Source organism: Chlorocebus sabaeus, chromosome 7 (genome assembly GCF_047675955.1).
Source record: "Chlorocebus sabaeus isolate Y175 chromosome 7, mChlSab1.0.hap1, whole genome shotgun sequence".
NCBI classification, from domain to species: Eukaryota; Metazoa; Chordata; class Mammalia; order Primates; family Cercopithecidae; genus Chlorocebus; species Chlorocebus sabaeus.
Window position 1 is genome coordinate 33090484 of NC_132910.1, and position 27491 is coordinate 33117974.

At 39.7% G+C, this 27491-nt stretch overlaps 1 protein-coding gene and 1 non-coding gene across 4 annotated transcripts in view; one reads left to right on the top strand and one right to left on the bottom strand.

Annotated features, from left to right (window-relative positions):
* Positions 1-27491, bottom strand: part of RASGEF1B (RasGEF domain family member 1B) — a 633271-nt gene that overhangs the window by 294186 nt on the left and 311594 nt on the right. The window lies entirely within an intron of this gene.
* LOC119624047 (small nucleolar RNA SNORA8) lies at positions 25810-25905 on the top strand. The gene has a single exon (XR_005240136.2). It is a non-coding gene; the product is annotated as a small nucleolar RNA SNORA8 (small nucleolar RNA).

The window sequence follows — 27491 nt, forward strand, 5'->3', positions numbered from 1 at the left end:
GCTAAGCGCCACTCTCTGCTGAGGGTACAGCTGTGAAAAGATGAGGACCCTGTCCTCATGGTGCTTACACTTCAATAAGAGAAACTGAGAACCCCCAAAAGTCAATGAACAAAGTACTTGCTGATTGTGACATGTACAGCAGGCCCTTGGATAACAGCATTTCATTCAGTGTTGTTTCATTATAACGTTGGAAAAAAATATTAATTCTTGGCAGGGCCACTGTCTGTGAGGGGTTTGCACATTCTCTCCATGTTTGCGTATGTTTTCTCTAGGTACTCAGGTTTCCTACCACATCCCAAAGATGTGCACATTAGGTGAACGGACATGTCTACATGGTCCCAGTCTGAGTGAATGTGGGTGTGCATGAGTGTGCCCTATGATGGGATGACTCCCATCCAGGGCTGGTTCCCACCTTCTGCCCTGAGCTGCAGGATCAGCTCCGGCCACTTGCATGCCAAACAGAATGTGGATAAATAATTATCTTACTCATTTTGATTAATTTTTCTTAAATGTATGTATAGCTCACATTTATTTCAATGTTTAATATTAGAAGTGTTTTGGGTCTTTAGGAGTTTGGTGATGTTTTTGTAACAAGAAATAGGTCGTGGGAACATAACTCTTGTTTCCATCAATTAGGCTATGGTAAAATTGGTTTCCTTATACATCATTTTGCTTAAAGATGTAGTTTTCATGACAATGTTAAGTGAAGACTTTCTTTAAAGGAATTAAGCAGGGTGCAGAGATAGAAAGCAATAGGGTAGACATAGTTTATATAGAGTGTTCAGGGAAAGATATCTCTGACATTAAAGGTGACATTTAAGCATCTAAGACTTGAGGCATGAGAAGAAGCCAACCATGTAAAAGCCAAGAGAGGAGCATTCCAGACAGAGGGAAGAGCAAGCGCAAGGCCCTGGGGCAGCACAGCACTGGGCACTGAGCTGAGGCCAGCAGGCCTGGAGCAAGGCTGAGAGCAGACAGGAGCCAGAGCCTACAAGGTGTAATGAGCCCTGGTCAGGCATGCACAGTTTATTTTAAGGCAATGGGAAGACTTTGAAGGATTTTAAGCAAGAAAATGACAAAATCTGATTTACGTTTTCAAAAGCTCTCTTTGGCTGCTCTGTGGAAAATGGATTGGACAGGGAAAGAGTGGAAGGATATTGTGCTAAGAGTCAAGATGAGTTAAAATATGGTCCATGCAACAGAGGAGTTCACAGTCTGATGTGAGACAGGCGAGTGAGTACACGACTATAGTGGGGTGTGTGCAGCGGAGTGCATGTGCTCCAGGCACCAGGGCAGTACAAAGAAGGGAAAACCTGGTTTCATTTACTGTCACCTATCAAATGAAACCATGTTAAAATAAAGTCAGATGGATGTAGATGACTTTACCTTGTATCATTAAGATGTTGATTGATCTTCATGCAAAAACTGGAACAACTGGAAAACCACTGAACATTGAAACTGAAAACCATATATACGGAAATAAGAGATTCTGCTAGTGATCCCTAGTTTATAAAAAGAGCCTATTCCAACAGGTCAGTTGGAAGTCTTTGGTTTAGAATACATTTTTTTCTGATGCATTCTAGCATCTAGTTTCTCTGGGTGTAGTGATGTCTCAACTGTAACCCTGTACTGAGATACTGGAGAAAAAAAAATACCTCCCTTAGTCATTAGGAAAATTTACCCCTCAGATTTGTCAGGCTATGGAGCTCAATGCAGATTACCAAAGGCATTTTCTATCTTAAGGAGTCAACAGTGGCATAGCTGCTTTCAGGTCCAAGTGAGTAGTAGTAAGGATCTCTGCAGGATGACAAGCACAGGAAGGAGGTAAGAGACAAACCGTGTCATGGGAGAAGGATCTAGAATGGGGAATTAGGAAACAAGGGTGCCCACCACCTTCACCTGCCCTACCCCCTTCCTATGTCAAGGAAACTGGCACTGGGCATGGCAGAAAAGCAAAGGAGGGAAGGGGGCTTCAGCCAGGCAGAGGTATGAAGCTTTTCCTTCCCTTTCTTAACCATCGTTACCACCTGGTGCTGGAGACATGGTGAAAAGCATAATGCACTGTGGAAAACACCACTCTGGATGTCACAGCTTGTCTATAAATCCAGTCTTGCCACTTGTTGTGTGCTCTTGAGTTAGCAACTTCTTAGAGCTTTAGTTAAAATAAAACTCCTACTTAGGGCTGTTTTGAAATCAAACAGGAAGTGAGTTGATTCTGCATCTATTTTTCCTTCTTTTTCTTAACCCACTTGTAAATAGCTACTGGTGTCTCATACCCGGAGAGACCCATCCTCACAACCGGGAAGAAAACTGGCTAGAAGACGAGGCTGCATGTGTGTTTCCTGCTGGGACAGTAGCTATAAAGAAGGGACAAGTCAGCTGCTCCAAAATCGAAGATTGCTCACTGTGTTCAAAGACCATAAAGATATGCCAAAAACTCTCCAGTCATTGTTCTGACATTAGCATCTGTCATTTCAGCCCCTCCCCAAAAGCAATCTCTGTGACCTAGTTCTCTTACCTCCAATAAAGAATGAACTGATATTCATACCTCTGCAGATTTCCTTTCACTTTGCAATGATATTTTTTCAACTCTTTATTATTAATAGTTTTCATAGCCGGCATCAATAGAAACTCCACTTGTAAGGACTCCCTTCTCATAAGTTTATTTCGTTAACCACCAGTACTTTCATATTTGTTATAATAGTATCTACTAGAATTCACAAAGAAACACAGCACAAGATTGGAATCCCATGAGTTCGAGGACATTCTCCACATTTTCCACAAGGTATGTACAATTAGGCACATAACATTCAGAGGTTCCCAGGGGCCTCCAAGGATTACCATGGCTCTTTATCCTCACTTCTCTTGGGATGCACTTCTCTTCAATTAACTTTTCAATCAAACTGAAATCATGTTCTAACCTGGGACCAGCCCAGGCAAAATGCTTATTCGTTTTTCTCTGATAGTGCTGCAGCCTAGTGAAGTGGTTAAGAGGGTAGAGTCACAAACTGAACTGTCTGAGTTTGCGTCTTGGTACCACATTTACAAATGACCTTAGGCAGGTCATGTGTTTGTAGTCCTAGCTACTCAGCAGGCTGAGATGGGAAGATCACTGAAGCCCAGGAGTTTGAGGCTGCACACTGAGCTGAGATTGTGCCACTGCACTCTGGCCTGGGTGGCAGAGTGAGACCTTGTCTCCAAAAATAATAATAACAACCACAACTAGCATTTATTGGGAGATTTTTACTAACTCTGTAAAATGGAGATACTATTAACCTACTTTGTGAGTTAAGAAGAATAATTGGTGGCTGACAAGATGGCCAAATAGGAACAGCTGTTGTCTGCAGCTCCCAGCGAGATCAAAGCAGAAGGCAGGTGATGTCTGTATTTCCAACTGAGGTAACTGGCTCATCTCATTGGGACTGCTTAGACAGTCAGCGCAGCCCAGGGGCGTTGCCTCACCCGGGAAGCACAAGGGGTCGGGGAACTCCCTCCCCTAGCCAAGAGAAGCTGAGAGGGACTGTGCCCTGAGGGACTGTGCCGTGAGGGACTGTGCTGTGAGGAAGTGTGCATTCTGGCCCAGATACTATGCTTTTCCCATGGTCTTTGCAACCCACTGACCAGGAGATTCCCTCGGATGCCTACACCACCAGGGCCCTGGGTTTCCAGCACAAAACTTGTCAGCCATTTGGGCAGACACCGAGCTAGCAGCAAGAGTTTTTTTCATACTGTAGTGGCACCTGAGATGGCAGCGAGACAGAACTGTTCACTCCCCTGGAAAGGGGAATGAAGCCAGAGAGCTGGGTAGCTCAGCGGAACACAAACCCATGGAGCCCAGCAAGCTAAGCCAATGGGCTTGAAATTCTCGCTGCCAGCACAGCAGTCTGAAGTCTACCTGGGACGCTGGAGCTTGGTGGGGGGAGGGTTGTCCGCCATTACTGAAGCTTGAGTAGGCAGTTTTCCCTTCACATTGTAAACAAAGCCTCCAGGAAGTTCAAAGCGGGCAGAGCCCACTGTGGCTCCACAAAGCCGCTGTAGCCAGACTGCCTCTCTAGATTCCTCCTCTCTGGTCAGGTCAGGGCATCTCTGAAAGAAAGGCAGCAGCCCCAGTCAGGGGATTATAGATAAAGCTCCCATCTCCCTGGGACAGTGCATCTGGGGGAAGGGGCAGCTTCAGCAGACTTGAACTTTCCTGCCTGACAGCTCTGAAGAGAGCAGCAGTTCTCCAAGCACAGCATTGGAGCTCTGCTAAGGGTCAGACTGCCTCCTCAAGTGGGTGCCAGAGGCAGGGGCAGGTGCCCCTCTGGGACAAAGTTTCCAGAGGAAGGAACAGGCAGCAATCCTTGCTGTTCTTCAGCCTCCACTGGTGATACCCAGGAAAACAGGGTCAGGAGTGGACCTCCAGCAAACTCAAGCAGACCTGCAGCAGAGGGGCCTGACTGTTGGATGGAAAACTAACAAACAAAAAGGAATAGCATCAACATCAACAAAAAGGAGTTCCACACATAAACCCCACCCAAAAGTCACCAACATCAAAGACCAAAGGTAGACAAATCCACAAAGATGAAGAAAAAACAGTGTAAAAAGGTTGAAAATTCCAAAAACCAGAACATCTCTTCTCTTTCAAAGGATCACAACACCTTGCCAGCAAGGGAACAAAACTGGACGGAATGAGTTTGACAAGTTGACAGAGGTAGGCTTCAGAAGGTGGGTAATAACAAACTCCTCTGAGATAAAAAAGCATGGTCTAACCTAATGCAAGGAAGCTAAGAACCTTGAAAAAAGGTTAGAGGAATTGCTAACCACAAAAACAAGTTTAGAGAAGAACATAAATGACCCAATGGAGCTGAAAAACACAGCACGAGAACGTCGTGAAGCATATACAAGTATCAATAGCCAAATCGATCAAGCAGAAGAAGGGATATCAGAGATTGAAGATCAACTTAATGAAATAAACCATGAAGACAAGGTTAGAGAAAAAGAATGAAAAGGAATGAACAAAGCCTCCAAGAAATATGGGACTATGTGAAAAGACCAAATGTATGTTTGATTGCTGTACCTGAAAGTGACGAGGAAAATGGAACCAAGTTGGAAAACACTCTTCAGTATATTATCTAGGAGAACTTCCCCAGCCTAGAAAGACAGGCCAACATTCAAATTCAGGAAATACAGAGAATGCCACAAAGATACTCCTCGAGAAAAGAAATGTTAAGACACATAATCATTAGATCAACTAAGGTTGAAATGAAGGAAAACATGTTAAAGGCAGCCAGAGAGAAAGGTCAGGTTACCCACAAAGGGAAGTCCATCATACTAACAGTAGATCTCTCTGCAGAAACCCTACAAGCCAGAAGATAGTGGAGGCCAATATTCAACATTCTTAAACAAAAGAATTTTCAAACCAGAATTTTATATCCAGCCAAACTAAACTTCATAAGCGGAGAATACAATCCTTTATAGACAAGCAAATGCTAAGAGATTTTGTCACCACCAGACCTGTCTTACAAGAGCTCCTGAAAGAAGCACTAAATATGGAAAGGAAAAACTGGTACCAGCCACTGCAAAAACATACCAAATTATAAAGACCATTGACACTATGAAGGAACTGCATCAACTAATGGGCAAAATAACCAGCTAGCAAAATAATGACAGGATCAAATCCACACATAACAACATTAACCTTAAATGTAAATGGGCTAAATGCCCCAAATAAAAGAGACAGACTGGCAAATTGGATAAAGGGTCAAGACCATCAGTGTGCTGTATTCATGAGACCCATCTCACTTGCAAAGACACACATAGGCTCAAAATAAAAGGATGGAGGAATATTTATCAAGTAAATGGAAAGCAGAAAAAAGCAGGTGTTGCAATCCTAGTCTCTGATAAAACAAACTTTAAACCAACAAGATCAAAAAATACAAAGATAATGGCAAAGGGATCAATGCAACAAGAAGAACTAACTATCCTAAATATATATGCACCCAATACAGGAGCACCCAGATTCATAAAGCAAGTTCTCAGAACCTACAAAGAGACTTAGACTCCAACACAATAATAATGGGAGATTTTAACACCCCACTGTCAATATTAGACAAATCAATGAGACACATAATTAACAAGAATATTCAGGACTTGAACTCAGCTCTGGACCAAGCAGACGTAATAGATGTCTACAGAACTCTCCACCCCAAATCAACAGAATATACATTCTTCTCAGCACCACATCACACTTATTCTAAAATTGACCAAATAATTGGAAGTAAAACACTCTTCAGCAAATGCAAAAGACTGGAAATCATAACAAACAGTCTGTCAGACCACAGTGCAATCAAATTAGAATTCCAGATGAAGAAACTCACTCAAAACTGCACAACTGCATGAAAATTGAACAACCTGCTCCTAAATGACTACTGAGTAAATAACGAAATTAAGGCAGAAATCAGTAAGTTCTTTGAAACCAATGAGAACAAAGACACAATGCACCAAAAACTCTGGGACACAGCTAAAGCAGTGTTTAGAGGGAAATTTATAGCAATAAATGTCCACAGGAGAAAGCACGAAAGATCTAAAATCAACACTCTAACATCACAATTAAAAGAACTAGAGAAGCAAGAGCAAACAAATTCAAAAACTAGTAGAAGACAAGGATTAAATAAGATCAGAGCAGAACTGAAGGAGATACAGACATAGAAAACTTCAAAAAATCAACGAATCCAGGAGATGGTTTTTTGAAAAGATTAACAAAATAGATACACCACTAGCTGGACTGATAAAGAAAAGAGAGAAGAATCAAATAGACACAATAAAAAATGATAAAGAAGAGATCACCACTGATCCCACAGAAATACAAAGTACAATCAGAGAATATTATAAGCACCTCTATGCAAATAAACTAGAAAATCTAGAACAAATGGATTCCTGGACACATACACCCTCCCAAGACTAACCCAGGAAGAAGTCGAATCACTGAAGAGACCAACAACAAGTTCTGAAATTGAGGCAGTAATAGCCTACCAACCAAAAAAAAAAAACCCAGGACCAGACAGATTCACAGACAAATTCTACCAGAAGTGCAAAGAGGATCTGGTATCATTCCTTCTGAAATGATTCCAAACAATAGCAAAAGAAGGACTCCTCCCTAACTCATTTTATGAGACCAGCGTCATCCAATACCAAAACCTAGCAGAGACACAACAAAAAAAGAAAATTTCAGGCCAATATCCCTGATGAACATCGATGTGAAAATCCTCAATAAAATACTGGCAAACTGAATCCAGCAGTACATCAAAAAGCTTATCCACCAAGATCAAATCGGCTTCATCCCTGGGATGCAAGGCTGGTTCAACATATGCAAATCAATAAAAATAATCCATCACATAAACAGAACCAATGACAAAAACCACATGATTATCTTAATGGATGCAGAAAAGGCCTTTGATAAAATTCAACACCCCTTCATGCTAAAAACTCTCAATAAACTAGGTAGGTATTGATGGAATGTATCTAAAAATAGTAAGAGCTATTTACGACAGACCCACAGTCAATATCATACTGAATGGGCAAAAGCTAGAAGCATTCCCTTTGAAAACCAGCACAAGACAAGGATGCCCTCTCTCACCACTCCTATTCAACATAGTATTGGAAGTTCTGGCCAGGGATATCAGGCAAGAGAAAGAAACAAAGCATAAATGGGAAGAGAGGAAGTCAAATTGTCTCTGCTTGCAGATGACATGATTGTATATTTAGAAAACCCCATCGTCTCAGCCCCAACACTCCTTAAGCTGATAAGCAACTTCAGCAAAGTCTCAGGATACAAAATCAATATGCAAAAATCACAAGCATTCCTATACACCAATAATAGACAAACAGAGAGCCAAATCATGAGTGAACTCCCACTCACAACTGCTGTAGATAGAATAAAATACGTAGGAATCCAACTTACAAGGGATGTGAAGGACCTTTTCAAGGACAACTACAAAACACTGCTCAAGGAAATAAGAGAGGACACAAACAAAAGGAAAAACATTCCATGCTCATGGATAAGAAGAATCAATATCATGAAAATGGCCATACTGCCCAAAGTAATTTATAGATTCAATGCTATCCCCATCAAAATACCATTGACTTTTTTCACAGAATTAGAAAACACTACTTTAAATTTCATATGAAACCAAAAAAGAGCCCAAATAGCCAAGACAATCCTAAGCAAAAAGAACAAAGCTGGAGGCATCATGATACCTGACTTCAAACTATACTACAAGGCTACCATAACCAAAACACCATGGTACTGGTACCAAAACAGATATATAGACCAATGGTACAGGACAGAGACCTCACAAATAATGCCACACATCTACAACCATGTGATCTTTGACAAACCTGACAAAAACAAGCAAGGGGGAAAGGATTCCCTATTTAATAAATGATGTTGGGAATACTGGCTGGCCATATGCAGAAAATGAAAACTGGACCCCTTCCTTACACCTTACACAAAAATCAACTCAAGATGGATTAAATACTTAAATGTAAGACCTAACACCATAAAACCCCTAGAAGAAAACCTAGGGACATAGGCATGGACAAAGAGTTCATGTCTAAAACACCAAAAGCAATGGCAACAAAAGCCAAAATTGACAAATGGGATCTAATCAAACCAGGAGCTTCTGGACAGCAAAAGAAACTATCATCAGAGTGAACAGGCAACCTGCAGAATTGGATAAAAATTTTGCAATTTATCCATCTGACAAAGGGCTAATATCCAGAATCTACAAGGAACTTAAACAAATTTACAAGAAAAAAAACAACTAGCTGGGCACAGTGACTCACGCCTATAATTCCAGCACTTTGGGAGGCTGAAGTGGGCAGATCACCTGAGGTCAGGAGTTTGAGACCAGCCTGGCCAACATCGTGAAACCCCGTCTCTACTAATAAATACAAAAATTAGCTGGGCATGGTGGCAGGTGCCTTAATGCCAGCTATTTGGGAGGCAGAGACAGAACTGTCTGAACCCAGGAGGCAGAAGTTGGAATGAGCCGAGATGGAGCCATTGCACTCAAGCCTGGGGGACAAGAGCGAGACTTCTCTCAAAAGCAAAACAAAAACAAAAACAAATCCCATCGAAAAGTGGGTGAAGGATATGAACAGACATTTCTTAAAATAGGACATCTATGCAGCCAACAAACATATGAAAAAAAGCTCATCATCACTGGTCATTAGAGAAATACAAATCAAAACCACAATGAGATACCATCTCACACCAGTTAGAATAGCGATCATAAAAAGTCAGGAAACAAGAGATGCTGGAGAGGTTGTGGAAAAATAGGAATGTTTTTATACTGTTAGTGGGAGTGTAAATTAGTTCAGCCATTGTGGAAGACAGCGTGGCGATTTCTCAAGGATCTAGAACCAGAAATGCCATTTGACCCAGCCATCCCATTACTGGGTATATACCCAAAGGATTATAAATCATTCTACTATAAAAACACACACACACATATGTTTACTGCAGCACTATTCACAATAGCAAAGACTTGGAACGAACCCAAATGCCCATCAATTATAGACTGGATAAAGAAAATGTGGCACATTTACACCATGGAATACTATGCAGCCATAAAAAAGAATGAGTTAATGTCCTTTGCAGGGACATGGATGAAGCTGGAAACCATCATTCTAAGCAAAGTAACACAGGAACAAAAAATCAAACACCGCATGTTCTCACTCATAACTGGGAGTTGAACAATGAGAACACATGGACACAGGGAGGGGCCTGTCGAGGGCTGGGGGAGGGGGGTTAGGGGAGGGATAGCATTAGGAGAAATACCAAATGTAAATGACGGGTTGATGGGTGCAGCACACCACCATGGCACAAGTATACCTATGTGACATACCTGCATGTTCTGTACATGTATCCCAGAACTTAAAGTATAATTTAAAAAGAAAGAACAATAATTAATACATATAAAATGGTTAGAGCACAATAACTCAATAAATGCTAGCTGCTGTTGTTGTTACTACTATTTTTAGAGACAAGGTCTTACTCTGTCACCCAGGCCATAGTGTAGTAGCACAATCTCTGCTCACTGCAGCCTCAAAGTCCTGGGCTTAAGTGATCCTCCTACCTTAGAATCCCAAGTAGCTAGGACTATAAGCACATGCCACCACACATGGCTAAGTTTATTTTATTTTTTGTAGAGACAAATCCTCACTATGTTGCCCAGGCTGGTCTTGAACTCCTGGCTTCTAATGAGCCTCCCACGTCGACCTCCCAAAATGCTGGGGTTACAGGCAGAAGCCACAGTACCCTGGCAATTCTAACTATGATTCTTACACAGTAAGGTGAAAAGCTTTGTGTCCCCTCCCAAAATATGGACAGTTGCACACAGCATAAGAAAACAATGTTCATGTTCCCCTGTCTTCATCCTTCCATCAAAAATATAAAATAATAAATGATGTTTAATGTTAATGCCTGACTCAAAATAAAATAAAATTTAAATGCACTTTTTCTAACTATCCCAGACAAGTATTCAAGTAATATGTGCCTCCCCTGTCAGGATAGCCTGTCTTGGGGCTCTCACCTTCTGCCCTTAGTACAAGAGACGAGAATGGCAGGCCAAGGTGTCCTGGGAGTACTTCATCCCTGAGTGACAGCTGGTGCTGTCAAGAGTCGTTATTGCTGGTGCGCACAGACCTTCTGGCAAAGCTAGGCGAAACAGAGAAACTGCAGTCTCCCTGCCCACCTGCCAGCCTCGTCCAGGAACAGCAGAGAAATTTGCTCTTTTCTTTCTTCAAAGGGTCCAGCAAGCCCCAGCACCCTCATTAATGCATGCCTCTTCAATCCCAGCCTGCCTCCCTACCCTCCCTGAACACAGACTTCCCAACCTATTCTTCCAAGAAGGGGATTAGCTCAATTAATCTCTGGACAAATGTCAAGGAGTCTGCGGGAGGGGGCACCTTTCAAGTGCCGCGCCCCAAACAGCAAATAAAGCCAGACATGCGCTAAAGCCGCACTGCACAAGGGTGAGCTGAAGCAGCTGCCAACAGGATAGCACCAAGTCCTCTTAATCTCAGGCTTAGCTTCCCAGGGGCTCACTTTCTTGCCAGCCTGTTCTAACAGACCACAAGCACCAGGCGCTCAAGTTCTCCTCTCACCATCTGGGACGGGGGTAGTGGCAGGAAAGCTGCTTCAGGATCAGAATTCATTTTTGAGGTAAACATTGCTGTCCTCTCATCTCCTGTGTTGCTGCCTTCTGTGCTTGCCCTCTCCTCTCTGGGCCCGCCTACCTCCCTCACCTTCAAAGGGCAGGCACTCCCCTCCAAAGCATGGTTAAAAAAAAGATAGTTCCTAGGTTCACAGTAAGGAAACCAAGTAGGCAAAAAAGTCATAGGGAGAGAAGCCAGGAGTGGTTGGGGGTGGAGGAAATTCTCATTATGTAAACACAAAATTGTTTTCCCTCAACCATAAGTTTCATAAACCTGACCCACAGAATTTTGGGAAAAGCCCTGAGAGTGCTTTCTCTTTGATCTAATTCCCAGAAAGACTTCATTCAATCCATCTAAGGGAGTGACTGAACTGGTAATAATTCTCTAGAATAGAGATTTCCCAATTGCTCTATGCTTATTCCAATTTTTTAATTTGTAAGGTATTTTCTAGTAGTTTAATCCTTCTCTGTCTCTTTCTCCCTTCCTCTTCCTTTTCCCCTCTCTCCCTCTCCCCCTCTGTCTCCTGAGCCAGCAAAATCTGGCCTAACCAGCAGGCTATTAAACAGCACTTCCACATGCTACAGTCCAATGATTCAGTAATTAATTTTCATAATGATGATCTGGAAGGATTTCTACAGCCTCTTGAAAGATCCAAGAATATATATACCCTACTGGTTATACATATGCTTTGAGTGTGAGAGGTAGCCTGGGTGTCCAGTTCTGGTGGTATCATTTACTAACCATGTGGCCTCAGGCAAGTTACTTAACCTCTCTGCCTGTTACCATTTCCTCATCTGTGATACAGGGATACAAAGTTTATTATGAAAGAAAATGGTTAATACTCTAGTTATGAAATATGTCCTATGAACCAGACACTATGCCAGTTGATTTGCCTGAATTATTTTATTTAACCCTCACAACAACTGCTGAGTCACTATTAAGGGCATTTCATCACAGTCTCATTTGTTCAATATTAGCAATATACATATTATACCTATGGTGACTATAAACCAGAATATCTGATTAATGTAAACACCTCATTTCCTGGCTAGAAGAAGGCACAGGCAGTATTACTTCAATTATTATCCAAAGTTCTTCTGTTCAGATGCGCTTTTGAATTCAGAAAATGTCTGGACTTTAGAAAGACAATATGGTTCATATAACAAATAGAACAGACTGGTCTGGGGCAGCATCCTGTAACTGAACACATGAACATTTCTGCTCTGAAACATGAATCTTCTCCCTAAAGAGAACAACAAAGAGCTTCCTGTCATCTCAAAACAGGTTTGGTTACCAAAAGTCATTCAGAACAGGTAGTTTTGCCATCAAATAAGTTAGAAAAGAAAACAATAAATAAACTTAGGCTATTGTTTATATTTCAAAATTTCAGACAGGACAATTGTGAACTGTATTACACAAAAGCACTAAATAAAGAACCAAGATTCTAGTCCCGGCTCTGGTAGTAACCACTGTGTCATTGTGGGCAAATTGCAAAGCTGCTCTGGTTTCAGATTCTTTATCTACAAAATGGGTGACTACAACTTTCTCCTGAGTTATACAGAAGTAGCTGTGAAGATCAAATGAGATCGAATCCATCGAAGTATTTTGAATAAATGAAGTGCTTACCAAATTCAAGGTTTTTTTTTAATCTTTTAAAATGATTTTTTCAATGGTTATAGATTTAATTATGCACTACTGCTTCTTGTTTGAATGGCACAATGTTGCTTACACGGGAAAAGATTCCCCAATTAAATCTCCTTTTTGCATTCATCCACTGTTGTTGTTTCTTATACATCAATAAAGATTAGCAAATACATGATGACTGTACTACTGAAATATTTCTCTGGGTTAAATTACAAGAATCATCTCTAGCAAACAATGATAAGCTGCTGTGTCAAATCACTGCAGTTACTGAATACCTGAAAGACCTTTTTTTTTGGTTTTGAAGAAGCAAGCTGTCAAGTGTCAGGTTGATTGTAACCTGATTTTACGACTTCTTAAAAAATCTGCTCATGTCTTCCTTTTCTGTGAGATCTATGAAGACAGCATAGGCCTGGGAGTTTGATGATCCAGTTGCTAGTCCCAGCCTGACCTCTAATGTTCTGTGTGATCTAGGACAAGTCACAACACCTCTGAGATGAACTCTCTAAGTCCCTGAGCCTAGTTAGACTTTGGGAGGTAAGAGAGGGCTCACTGCTGCTATTTGGTGTCCCCAACAGAAGATTTTCTTCTCACAGGATTCAAGCCCTGGTTGTTCCTGACACACACTTCTGGCTGGCTGGGAGCTGCCTTTGCACTGATATCAATCACATGTTGCTGATGTCAGCCCAGCTGTGACAGCTGAGGCCACCACCACCCACAGCTGACTGAATGAGTCACATCTGCCTCCTTTCTCTTTGACATGAACCTCTCGGAAGCCCAGGGACAGAGCCCACAACCTGCTTCTCCCTTTGCAGCTCTTTATACTCTTTCAGCTTGCAAAGTCTCCATGGCTGAGTGATTTGTCTCATTAGCCACGCTTTTACAAAATTAACCATGAATGTTCTCCAGCATCCGTGGTAACCTTTCTGCCAAGGAGCAATTATAACTATAAGCTATCTTCTTTTGATGTTGACTTTTACAAACAGAGGATCCCTGGCAATTAAAATGCAATGAGGTGGTTATCTCATTAAAAAAATTATAAATACTCCCTTTCATAGAGAAGAAGGACACATTCAGTAACCTTTACTATATAATCAAGCTGGTAATTATTATCAATAACTGAAGGACATTCTGTGTTTTAAAACCCAAGGTCCATGACACATATGAAATAGTAGTATAAATCTAATATAGGAAAAAAAAAACCAAACTAGACTTAGAACCTGAATTTTCCTTACCCCCAGGGAGGCTGTGATCAAACAGATGAGGCAAAAATATAAAGCAATTATATTATTATATTTATTATATAAAATAATATGTAGGGGTGGGGCAAGATGGCTGAATAATACTCTCTAGCAACTGTCTCCCCACAGGAACACCAAATTGAACAATTATTCATAAAAGAAAGCACTTTAGCAGGAAGACTAAAAGATAAACCTATCAAAAATAATAACTATGACTGCTTTTTAAGTGATAGACAATATAAAAGACATAAAAAGAGACAAGAAAACGTCCAAAAGCAGGATAGGAATTAAAATGTGGAGTGTTTCTGTTTTCTCTTTGCTTGTTTGTAAGCAGAGTGAAGTTGTCATCAGCTTAAAATAATTGGTTGTAAGATGTTATTTGTAAGCCTTGTGGCAACCACAAGACTGAAACCTATGGTAGATACACAAAAAATAAAAAGCAAGAAATTAAAAAAATACTACCAGAGAAAATCACTTTTACACAAAGGAAGACCAGAAGGAAAAAAGAAAGGAAGAGGACCAACAAAACAACCAGAAAAGAAAATGGCAACAGTGAAGTCCTTACCTTCGATGATAACATTGATTGTAAATGAACTACATTTTCCCATCCAAAGACAGAGTGGCTGAATGGATAAAAATATGACTCAACCACATGTTGCCTACAAGAAACTCACTCCACCTATAAAGACACGTATAGACTGAAAATAAAAGGTGGGAAAAAATATTTCATACAAATGTAAACCAAAAAATAGTAAGAGTAGCTCTACATTTAAATCACATAAAATACATTTCCAGACAAAAACTGTAAAAAGAGACAAAGAAGGTCATTATTAAATGATAAAGGGGTCAATTCAGCAAGAGGATATAACAGTTCTAATTATACATAAGCCGAATGCTGGAGCACTCCGATATATAAAGCAAATATTATTAGAGCTAAAGAGAGACATATACCCCAATGCAAAATTAGCTGAGAATTTCAACACCCAACTTTCAGCGTTGGATAATCATATATACAGGAAATCAACAAAGAAACATGGAACTTTATCTACACTATGGACCAAATGAACCTAAGAGCTATTTACAGAATATTTCATCCAATAGCTACAACATACTCATTCATCTCATCAGTACATTGAACATTCTCAAGGATAGATCATATGTTAAGCCACAAAACAAGTCTAAAAAATTCAAAACAAATAAACTAGTATCAGGTATCTTTTATAAACATGATAAAACCAGAAATCAATAACAAGAGGAACTTTGGAAACCGTATAAACACATGGAAATCAAATAATATGATCCTGAACAACAATTAGGTCAATGAAAAAATTAAATAGAAAATGTAGAAAATTTTTTGAATCAAATGAAAATGAAAACACAATGTACCAAAATCTATGGGATATAGCAAAAGCAGTGGTAAGAGGGAAGCTTATAGCAACAAACATCTACATCAAAAAAGGGAGAAAAGCTTTAAATAAACAACCTAATAATGTACCTTAATGAAGAACTAGAAAAGCAAGCACAAACCAAATTCAAAATTATTAGAAATAAAGATCAGAGCAAAAAAATAAATAAAACTGAGACTAAAAAAGTACTAAACACCCACAAAATGAAATTTTTTTTTTTGAAAACATAAGCAAACTTGACAAACCTTTAGCAAGATTAAGTACCAAAAAAAAAAAAAGAGAGCAGACCCAAGTAAATAAAATCAAAATGAAAAAGAAGACGTTACAACTGATACCACAGAAATTTAAAGGATCATTACAGACTATTATAAGTAGCTATATGCCAATGCATGGGAAAGTCTATAAGAAATGGATAAATTCCTAGACACATACAACCTACCGAGATTGAACTGTAAAGAAATCCAAAACTTGAATAGACAAATAACAAATAAGGAGATACAAGCAATAATAAAAAGTCTCCCATCAAATTAAAGCCCAGGATTCTACGGCTTCACCACTGAATTCTAACAAACATTTAAAGAATTACTTACACCAATCCTACTCAAACTATTCAAAAAAAAAAAATTGAGGAGGAGGGAAATCTATCCAAACTCATTCTACAAGGTTAGTATTACCTTAATACCAAAACCAGACAAAAGCACAACAATAAAACAAAACTGGAGGTCAATATCCCTGATGAACATAGATGCAAACATCCTCAACAAAATACCAGCAAACTAAATTGAACAACACAGTAAAGAAAACATCACTCATCATGATTAAGTGGGATTCATCCCAGGGATGCAAGGATGGTTCAATACAAGCAAATCAATCAATGTGACACATCATATCAACAGAATAAAGGACAAAAACCATACGATCGACTGGGTGCAATGACTCATGCCTATAGTACCAGCACTTTGGGCGATCGAATTGGGAAGATCACTCGAACCCAGGAGTTTGAAACCAGTTTGGTTTCAAACTTTGTGTCTAGAAAAAAAATACAAAAATTAGCCAGGCATGGTGGTGCATGCCTGTAGTCCCAGGTACTTGGAGGCTGAGGTGGGGGCAGTAGGTCAAGGTTGTCATGAGCTGTGATCACACTACTACACTCTAGCACAGCTAACAGAGTGAGACCCTGTCCCATAACAAACAAACACCATACGATCATTTCAATAAACGCTGAAAAGGCATCCAAGAAAGTTCAATATCCTTCATGATAAAATCTCTCAGACAACTGGGTATAGAAGGAACATACCTCAACATGATAAAAGCCACATACAATAAACCTACAGCTAGTGTCATACTGAATGGGGAAAAACCTACAGTTAGTGTCATACTGAATGGGGAAAAACCTGAAAGCCTTTCCTCTGAGATCTGGAATGAGACAAGAATGCCCATTTTAATCACTTTTATTCAACAGGGTACTGTAAGTCCTAGCCAGGGCAATTAGGCAAGAGAAATAAACAAAAGGCATCCACATTGGAAAGGAAGAAGTTAAAATCATCCTTGTTTGAGATGATATGATCTTATATTTAGAAAAACCTAAAGATTCCACCAAAAAAACTATTAGAACTAACAAACAAATTCAGTAAAGTTTCAGGATGCAAAATCAACCTACAAAAGTCAGCAGAATTTCTACATGCCAACAGCAAACAATCTGAAAAAGAAACCAAGTAATCTTATTTACAATTAGCTATAAATAAAAATATATACCTAAGAATAAATGTAACCAAAGAAGTTAAAGTTCTCTACAACAAAAACTATAAACATTGATGAAATAAATTGATGAGGACACAAAAAAGGAAAGATATTCCACGTACATGAATTGGAAGAGTGACTATTTTTTAAATGTCCATACTACCCAACACAATCTACAGATTCAATGCAATCTCCATCAAAATACCAATGGCATTCTTCATGGAAATAGAAGGAAAAAATCTTAAAATTTATATAGAACCATAAAGATCCAGAATAGCCAAATCAATCCTGAGCAAAAAAAAAAACAAAACTGGGAGACTCATATATCAATTTCCTCACTTCAAATACTACTACAAAGCTATAGTAATCAAAATAGCATGGTATTTTGAACATCAGGAAGAATAGCTAATTTGTGTGGCTTAATGCCTAGCTGATGGGATGACCTGTGCAGCAAACCACCATGGCACATGTTTACATATGTAACAAACCTGCACATCCTGCACACATACCCCTGACCTTAAAATAAAAGTTGAAGATAAAAAAAATTCCTTTTGCCACATTTAAAACAAAACAAAAAAGAAAAAAATGGGCAAAGGATCTGAATAGACATTTCTTAAAAGAAGATATACACATGGCCAACAGTTATATGAGAAAATATTCAACAGCACTACTTATCAGAGAAATGCAAATTAAAACTATACTGATATATCATCTCACCCAAGTTTAATTGGCTTTTATCCAAAATACAGGCAATAATGAATACTTGTGAGGATGTGGAAAAAGGAGAACCCTCATACACTGTTGGTGGAAACATAAATTAGTACAGCCACTATGGAGAACAGTATACAGGTTCCTGAAAAAGCTAAAAATATAACTATCATGTGGTCCAGCAATCCCACTACTGGGTATATATCCAAAAGAAAGGAAACCAATATATGGAAGAGATATCTGTATTCCCATGTTTATTGCAGCACTATTCACAATAGCCAAGGTACATAATCAATCTAAGTGTACATTGGCAGATGAATGGATAACGAAAATGAGTTATATATACGCAATACAATATTTTAGAGCTACTAGAGAGAATAAAATCTTGTCATCTGTAACAACATGGAGGGAACTAGAGACAGTATGTTAGGTGAAATAAGCGAGGCACAAAAAGACAAATATCCCATGTTCTCACTAATATGTGGGAGCTAAAAAAACAAATTAAACTCAAGGAAAGAGAGGGTAGAATGATGCTTACCAGAGTCTGGAAAGGGTAGTTGGAAAGGATGCTGGGTAGAAAGGGGATGGTTAATGAGTACAAAAACACAGTTAGATAGAAAAAATATCTAGTGTTAGGTAGCACAATAGGATGACTATGGTTGATAATTTATTGTATATTTCAAAATAACAAAAACTATAGAATTGGAATGTTCCTAACCCAAAGAAATGCCCAATACTTGAGGTGATAATACCCCAATTACTCTGATTTGATCATTACACATTGTATGGTTGTATCAAAATAACACATGTATCTCATAAGTACGTACAGCTACTATTTATCTATAATAATTAAAATAATTTTTAAAAATAATATGTAGTACAATAAAGATAATCACAAATTACTATGGGAGATATAACAATGCTTAATTTATCTTAAGTTTAGAGAAGACTTCTTGAAAAGGTGATTTATTGATGTTGAGTTACTTAAACTCTCTACACCTCAGTTTTGTCATTTTTGTGGTATAATTTAAAATACCTACATCTACATTTATGATGAAAAATTCAACATATAGGTAGGAGTTGCCATAACATTCCCAGATCAATAAACATGCTGGTCTCTTGTACTAATATAGAAGCTAATATTCTTAAATCTGAATTCTGAAAACAGAAAACACCTTTTACCTAAATGTCCCACCAAGAATTTCTTGGCCTATGTCATTTTCTATTGTTCTAAAACATACCAGAGTCTGAAGATAGACTGATCATTGTTCTGAGCACCTTCGCTTTTCAGTAACTTCTAGCACACAAGTTCACTCAGGTCAAAAAAGAAGTTGTGTTTCTAAATGCATTTTTCTTTCTTTCTCCTCCCTGCTCACTACCATATCTGGAGTTCTCTTTGGTCACAGCATTCTTTTGCCTGGAAGAAATGTCTCAGTATTCAGAACCTGTACTGCATGTCCATATGCTTGGTTGCAATCCAGTAGCTAAAGAAGAAGGTAATCAAGTAGATAAAGTGGCTAGGAGAAGATGGGGCAAATTTTTCACACTAAATTAATTATTCAACAAGTACTCACTCCATACTAGGCATCATGGGGGATAATAAAGGGTAAGAAAGAGTTCTTCAAAGAATTTGTGATCTAGTTTGAAAGATAAGACTAACACAATTGGAGAAATTAAAGTAAAATAAAATGTAATATATAATAAAGTAAAAAACAAAGTGAAATACGTACACTGTGATTGTTTAAAGAAAAATGAAATATTTAAGAGAGTGTAGGGCAGCAAGCAGGAGGCACTCGGTCTCTGTAGGCTTGGGAGATTTGACTAGGGGAGGAGCAGCAGGTCCTGCAGGTGAGAGGACTAAGACCCAAAGGGCAGAAAGAGCATGGTCTGCCCTTAGGGTGGTACGCAGACCAGTCTGACTGAAGTGGAGGAATATGCTAGGTATGAGAACTATCCTTCAAGGCTTACCCATCACCTAAAGTGACTCTGAGGTAGATAATTTCCTCATGCCTTGCCTGACCCTGTACAAATTTCTTACCTTATAAGGATGTACCAGAAATCTAAAAATATCTATAAACTCCCATGGATTTGTAGCCATTCACTGTGTGTGATGAATAGGCAAATAAGGAGTATTATTCTGGCTTAATATGGGGTGGAGTGTTGAGAGGGTTTGCTGGGATGTAGTTGTCTGGGTCTCCTATTAGGAGGAGCAGGACAAGTAGGACTAGGCCTAAAATATCTTTAATCATGCAATAAGGGTGAAATGGGATTTTATCAGAGTCTGATGAAATTTCCAAAAGGTTGTTGGATCGTGTTTCATGTAGGAGTAGGGGTGAACAGCTAGTAGCGCTGTAATAATGAAAGATAGAATAAAATGGAAAACAAAGAATCCTGTAAGGATGACTTTGTCAACTGAAAAGCTACCTCAGATCCATTGTACTACGTCTGTTCCAATGTACAGAATAGCTGATAGCAAGTTTGTAATTACTATTTCTCAGGAAGATACTTGACCCCATGGAAGGACACAACCTATGAATGCTGCTGCTATTACATAACCTATGACCACTGTTGCTATTAGAATGTTATCAATGTTTCAAGTTTCTAGGAAGGTGTACGATCCATAACATAGGCCTCATTCTACATGTAAATATAGGCAGATAAAAGATATTGAAGCCTCATTGGCACGCAGGTACAAATGATTTAGCCATAGTTTACATCTCAGCAGATGTGTGTGACTGAAGCAAAGCTTCAAAGGGCAGAAAGAGCATGGTCTGTGCCCAGGGCAGTGCATAGACCAGCCTGACTGAAGTGGAGTAGTATGCTAAGTAAAGTGCCCCATTTACTTGCCATGCTGTGGTCTCCATACAGGGTCAGCAGTCCTGATGACTTCAGAAGCTCTTGGGTGCTCTTTGAACAACAGATGGAACTACAGCACAGGGCTCCTTGCACAACAAAGGGAAAACTGAGTACCAACCAGGTTCCCATGGCAATATGAAAATTCCATAACAGTATAAAAAGTTACTTGGGTTGAATATTATATGAAAAAAGAAAAGTCATGAAGACTCCAAGCCTCAGAATAATCAACTTTTTTCTCCTCCCTCATTCCTATCCCAATCAATTATCAAATCTTATCAATCCCACATCTTCATCATCTTGCGCATCCACTAGCAGCTGCTATTCCAAAGTCAAGTACTTCAAGTTTTTGTTATTTTTCTTAACTATATAATAGCATTATTATATATATTATATGCTATATATAAAAAATATATAGTATATTATTTATATTTGTATAATATATAGCATATTATGTTATATATTATATATTAAATATATATATAACATCCTTCATCCAGATCCTCTTCCTTATCGCTATGTTCAACCAACACATTTTTACCTATTTTCCTTAATGCATGATTAAGTTGTTCACTCTTTGATGGCTTCTCATTGTATCCCTTCCCCCTATACATATGCACACACACCCACACACAGATACCCCTTCCCCTAGACTTCAACACTCTCCACTATTATTCTTACTATTTAGCAAAAAGAGAGAAACCGGAGGTTATTCTTCTACTGCTGGTTCAACATTTTATTTGTTCTTTGACTGCCAACTTCTTCACAAGAGTCCCCACAAGTAAAGTAATGCTATGCCCATTCCTTCAGTTGCTCAGACTAAAAACATTTTAGCCTATGATTTATTCTTATGAAAGGAGTCTAAAAATTAAGCTTAAAATTATGATAAAGTCCAAAGTATTTGATTGTGGGTGGGATTTAATGATAAATTTAAGAGTATCTCTGTCCAGATTTTGAGTAAATTTGAGGTCAGAAACACCTCAATTTTTTTTTTTTTTTTTTTTTTTTTTGAGACAGAGTCTCACTCTGTCACCAGGCTGAAATGCAGTGGCGTGATCTTGGCTCACTGCAACCTCCGCCTGCCAGGTTCAAGCGATTCTCCTGCCTCAGCCTCCCGAGTAGCTGGGATTCCAGGCACATGCCACGACACACAGCTAATTTTTGTATTTTAAGTAGAGACGGGGTTTCATCATGTTGGCCAGGATGGTCTCAGTCTTTTGACCTCGAGATCCTCCCACCTCGGCCTCCCAAAGTGCTGGGATTACAGGCATGAGCCACAGCACCCGGTCAGAAACATCTCATTTTCTATTCACATTGGAACAAAGGGAATTGTATCAGGCCATTTTGGTGTTGCTAAAAAGAAATACCTGAGGCTGGGTAATTTATAAAGAGGTTTAATTGGCTCATGGTCCTGCTGGCTGTACACAAAACAAAGTGCTGGCATCTGCTTCTGGTGAGGCCTCAGGAAGCTTACAATCAGCGTGGAGGGTGAAGGGGTGCCAGTATGTCACATGGTGAGAGTGGGAGCAAGAGAGGAAGAAGGGAGGTGCCACACACTTTTAAACAACCAGATCTCACAAGAACTCAAGAATGGCACCAAGCCATTCACGAGGGATCCACTCCCATGACTAAAACACCTCTCACCAGGCCCCACCTCCAACACTAGGGATGACTTTTCATCATGAGATTTGGAGGGGACAAACATCCAAACTATTTCAGGATTTCGTCATCTGTCCTAAATGAGTGGCCAGAACTTGGTGGCTCCATGGATCTGTGGAGGATTTCCTGAAAGACCAAAGTTCAGTGACATACAAAAGAGCATCTTTCTGATCTGCTGCCTGAGGCCTAGTAATTTTTTCTCCGGAGACATGTCAGATATTGACATTCAAACCCATCCTCTGGGTCTTCAATCCAGTTGGACTAACACAGGACTGTAGGAAAACCTATCATGATACTAATGATCCAAGAGGGATTTCCCTTTAATAAGTATTCTCCTTTCTAGACATTTATAAAGACACTAAAGCATAATAGTAGGAAAAGTATGTATGAGCTTAGGAGTATGAGGACTTCGATTTAAATAGTAGATTTGTGATATTGAGCTTAATATTGTGACATTTAGTCAGTATGATCCTCAGTTTCCTCTTCTATTAAAAAAGCAGCTATAATTAAATATATGACACTCTATAAATTGGGATCTGAACAAGAACACAGAAATTACTTCGAATATGCTTAATAGAGGGAATGTAGCACAGGGAACTGGTTATACAGGTGATGGAGATTATAAGCCAAATAGCAGACAACGGGGTAATCCAGCCATGAGCAACAGCAAGGAGTTTCCCCATCCCTTGACTGGAGAGACTAAGGGAGGAGAGAACCTTAGTTATTTTGGAACCTCCAGTGGAGCCACCAAGTGGAAGTTTGAACCATGGCCTGCCAGTCCTAGGGGAGTTGAAGCCATAGAGAAGATGCAGCCCAAGGCAGAGAGGGAGCAGAGAAACAGACTGACTCCTCTCCTCACCCTCACCTCTACCAGTGCCTGAATGTCCAGACCCGGCCCAGAACCAGTGGCCAGGAGAGGCTGCAGTCTCCCTGCAACACTGACAGAGCAGAGGGAGGGTGAGGGGGGATCCAAGAACAGCAGCCCCAAGGCCTGTCCAAGATTCCATAAAATCAGCGTAAGAATTAAAGACCACATCATATAAAAGCATCCATCACAAGGCCTCATGCATAGTGAGCTTTCAACAAAATGTTGTTCGTTTGATTATATGGTGCCATCCAAACAGACGGCACGATAACTCACCATGTTACCAAATCTATTGGTACAAAGTAAGGCTGTTATTACTTTTTCAGGAATAGTGAAAAACAAAAACAAAAAGCCCTTCAGCAAAAATACATTACCAGCTTCCAAAGGAGAAGCTGCAGATGGTATTTGTGATTTTCACAGAAGTGTCTCAGTTAAATTAATTACTTATCTATTAAATGTTTAAGCTGGCAGCTCTTTTTGTCTAATGTGATCACTTCATGCAGAAACCAACAACCAATTAAATCAGAACAAATGACTAGCTAATCTCTAAGGTTGCTTCTGGCTCTACCATTCTGATTGTTCAGTTGCATCAATGATAAAATGATAAAAGGTTTTGGGTTCTGCCATTCCTCAGTCCAGAGTATTACCTGAATCAGTATCAAGAATCCATTGTCTTCCAAATATCTCAAATACACACTAGGCAGAGTAGAATTTAATTTTTGCACCTTTAAAGAGGACTTTTCCAAGATGATTTACTTGAGAAATGCATTTTTCCATACCATAAATGAACACTGAAGAGACCTATAGTTTGTTTTAGGTTTTCTCTGCTCACAATGCAAATATTTATATATTCTGGATATGATTTGGTATGGATTTCTTATGCATAAACTAATTGGGGAATATCTCCTGAGTATAGTGATGCTCTTTATTATCATCAACATCATCATCATAGATCATATTTATATGGTGCTTATAGTGCCTGGCATTATTCTGGGTATTTTACATATATAAACTCATTTAATTTCAAGTTTATGAGGTGGGTACTATTATATTCCCCATTTTACAGATAAGGCAACTGAGGCACAGAGAGGTTAAGTAACTTGCTTATGGTCACAAAGTTTGTAAGTAGGAGAGCTGGTATCTAACCCTGGCAGCCTGACTCCAGAACTCAGGCTCTTAACTAGGGTACTAAGCTGAGGAGGAATAGAAGAGGATATACACATTCTAACAAAGACAGTGATAGGCCAGGCTCCTCTCATTTTTATAAGGATGGCTTTCATGACTGACCCCTGCCCACTCCTTCCAAATTAACGTGCCTTCCAATCCCCTCTCCCCACTTGAACAACAAAGGTCTCCATTTCCCCCTCATTATCACCAATATCCTTTCCTCCACAGGGCCTTTGCATGAGCTGCTACCTCTGCCTGGAAGGCTCCTACCCGCTTTCGCCTGGTGGAACTCTCTGTCCCTCAGATCACCGAATTAGCTCTCTCTGGCCATGCTGAACCCTCATAAATAACTCTTGCAGTCCACGGCACCTCTCTTTCCTAGCCCTTATTACAGTTACAATTTGACATTTGTTTTACATAACTCATGTCTAATTAGCTTCCTGTAGTATCCCCTGTGCCTAGAACACAATTATCATTCAATAAATACTTATTGACTGGCTTATTGATTGAGTAAATAATATGTGTCACCTCATTGGACTATGAACTTCATGAAGGAGGAAACCATGTTTATTCTTCCACTGTATTCTCAGCACCCAGTAAAATGCCTGACACATAAGATAACATCTATTGAGCAAATGTCTAAGCCAGAGCACAGTTTTGCTACCTCTATGACAATTATTTCCCAGGACCCTTAAAAAAATAACCTTCAATTCTTTTCATTTCCAAATAAAAACTCCAATATGAACAGAAGGCAGGGAATTCACCATTGTCTTCAGGTGGTCAAATCTGATAGAACATGCAAAAGCAGATGGGCGCGGTAGCTCACGCCTGTAATCCCAGCACTTTGGGAGGCCAAGACGGGTGGATCATGAGGTCAAGAGATCGAGACCATCCTGGCTAACACAGTGAAAACCCATCTCTACTAAAAATACAAAAAAATTAGCCGGGCGTGGTGGCAGGCGCCTGTAGTCCCAGCTACTCGGGAGGCTGAGGCAGGAGAATGGCGTGAACCCAGGAGGCGGGGCTTGCAGCGAGCCGAGATTACACCACTTCACTCCAGCCTGGGCAACAGAGTGAGACTCCATCTCAAAAAAAAAAAAAAAAAAGAAAGAAAAGAAAAAACCATGCAAAAGCTAGATTTCCGCAGGGACCTCCAGGACTCACCCATCTCCTCCACAGGCTGCCTGCCTTCCTGAACAGGAACTCAGGGACGACATCAGTGCAGTTAAGTTTGTATCCTCAGTCATCCTCTGACCCCACTCCCACTACCATCCTCCACCTCTTTGATGTCCATCTTAGACTACACATGTGCTTCTAACAAGTGCAATTCTGAAGAAAAGAAAAGCAAATGTCAGTGCCATCTGGCATCATTGGTTTTCATGACTTTGTGCATGTTAAACCCGGTATTTCTATTGATATGGTATTTCCATAGAACAGAAAAGAAAGGAAAGGAAAAGAAATCACCAAAAAATATTAACATCTCCCCACAACTTCTGACAAGATACTTTTCTTCAAGCAAAAAGAATGATAAACAAGACTCCCTCTGTTGCTGATGGGCCATAGGATGATTAAATATGACCTCAGGATCTGTCACCATTGTCACAACCCATTCTGAAAGCCAGAACTATCTGCTGACACTCGGCCAACTTTTGCTACTAAAAGAAATCAAAACTCCCTCTCTCCACCATGCTTGTAGACTATGGCAATCCTTTCCTTGTATGAGCAGAAGGCAGAACTTTATCAGTCTGGGTTTGAAAGCACCCCTAACCCCTGACCCAAGGGGAGCTTGGAACTCACATTTCAGCTGGGAAGGGTTGCTGACCTCTGGCCTGGAAAGCATGAAGCCACCTCAACCCACAGCCAGAGTCAGTCCTTAAGATGGATTCTTGTCATCCCTCTTTCTTCTTGGAGCAAAGACTATCTTCAAAATAGCTAAACAGATAGAGGAGTTGCTAGCAAAAACTGAAATCCAATCTTTTCTACCAAAAATGGAAAAAAAAAAAAGAGGATTTAAATAAGCCAGACACAAAAGGACAAACATTGTATGATTCTACTTACGTGAGTTATTTAGAGTAGTCAAAATCATACAGAGTGAAAGGAGAATGGCCAGGGGCAGGGGTGGGGTAGAAGGTGGGAAGAGGGAACCAGCGTACTGTTTTATGGGCACGAAGCTTCAGTTTGGGATGATGAAAATGTTGTGGAGATGGGTGGTGATGATGATTACACAACAATGTGAATGTCCTTAACGCGACTGAGTTGTCCACTTAACAATACAATAGTTTAAATAGTAAATGTTATGTTATGTACATTTACCATAATTAAAAACAAAATAAAACAGAGGCTTTGGGGAACTTGTCCTGGCATTTTAACACTTTTTAAAAGCTCTATGCATTTACTGGCCCCGATAGTTCTTAAGGTTAAAACAAACATACATGAAATCTTCAAGGCCTTTCCTCTTGAGGAATCTTCTTTGTCACATTTCTATTACACTTTAATACATAAGCTTTAACATGATTTCCTTATCAATCAGACTATGTTGATAACCCCAAACTTCAACAGCTTCAAATAACAGAAGATTATTCATTGCTCTCTCTCTACAGGTCCATAGCGGGTCACTAAGGAGATTCCATCAGGAACCTGGGCTGATGGAGAAACGCCATTCACCATGCCAGCAGGAAAGCAGAGTGTTGCAAAGCACACACTGGCTCTTCACACTTCTGCCCAGAAAAGACCTGTTTCTCTTTTTTCTTTTTTTTTTTTTTAATTTTAAATGTATATATCCTTTATTTATTTATTTATTTATTTATTTATTTATTTATTATTATTATACTTTAAGTTCTAGGGTACATGTGCACAACATGCAGGTTTGTTACATATGTATACTCGTGCCATGTTGGTGTGCTGCACCCATTAACTCGTCATTTACATTAGGTATAACTCCCAATGCAATCCCTCCCCCCTCCCCCCTCCCCATGATAGGCCCCGGTGTGTGATGTTCCCTACCCTGTG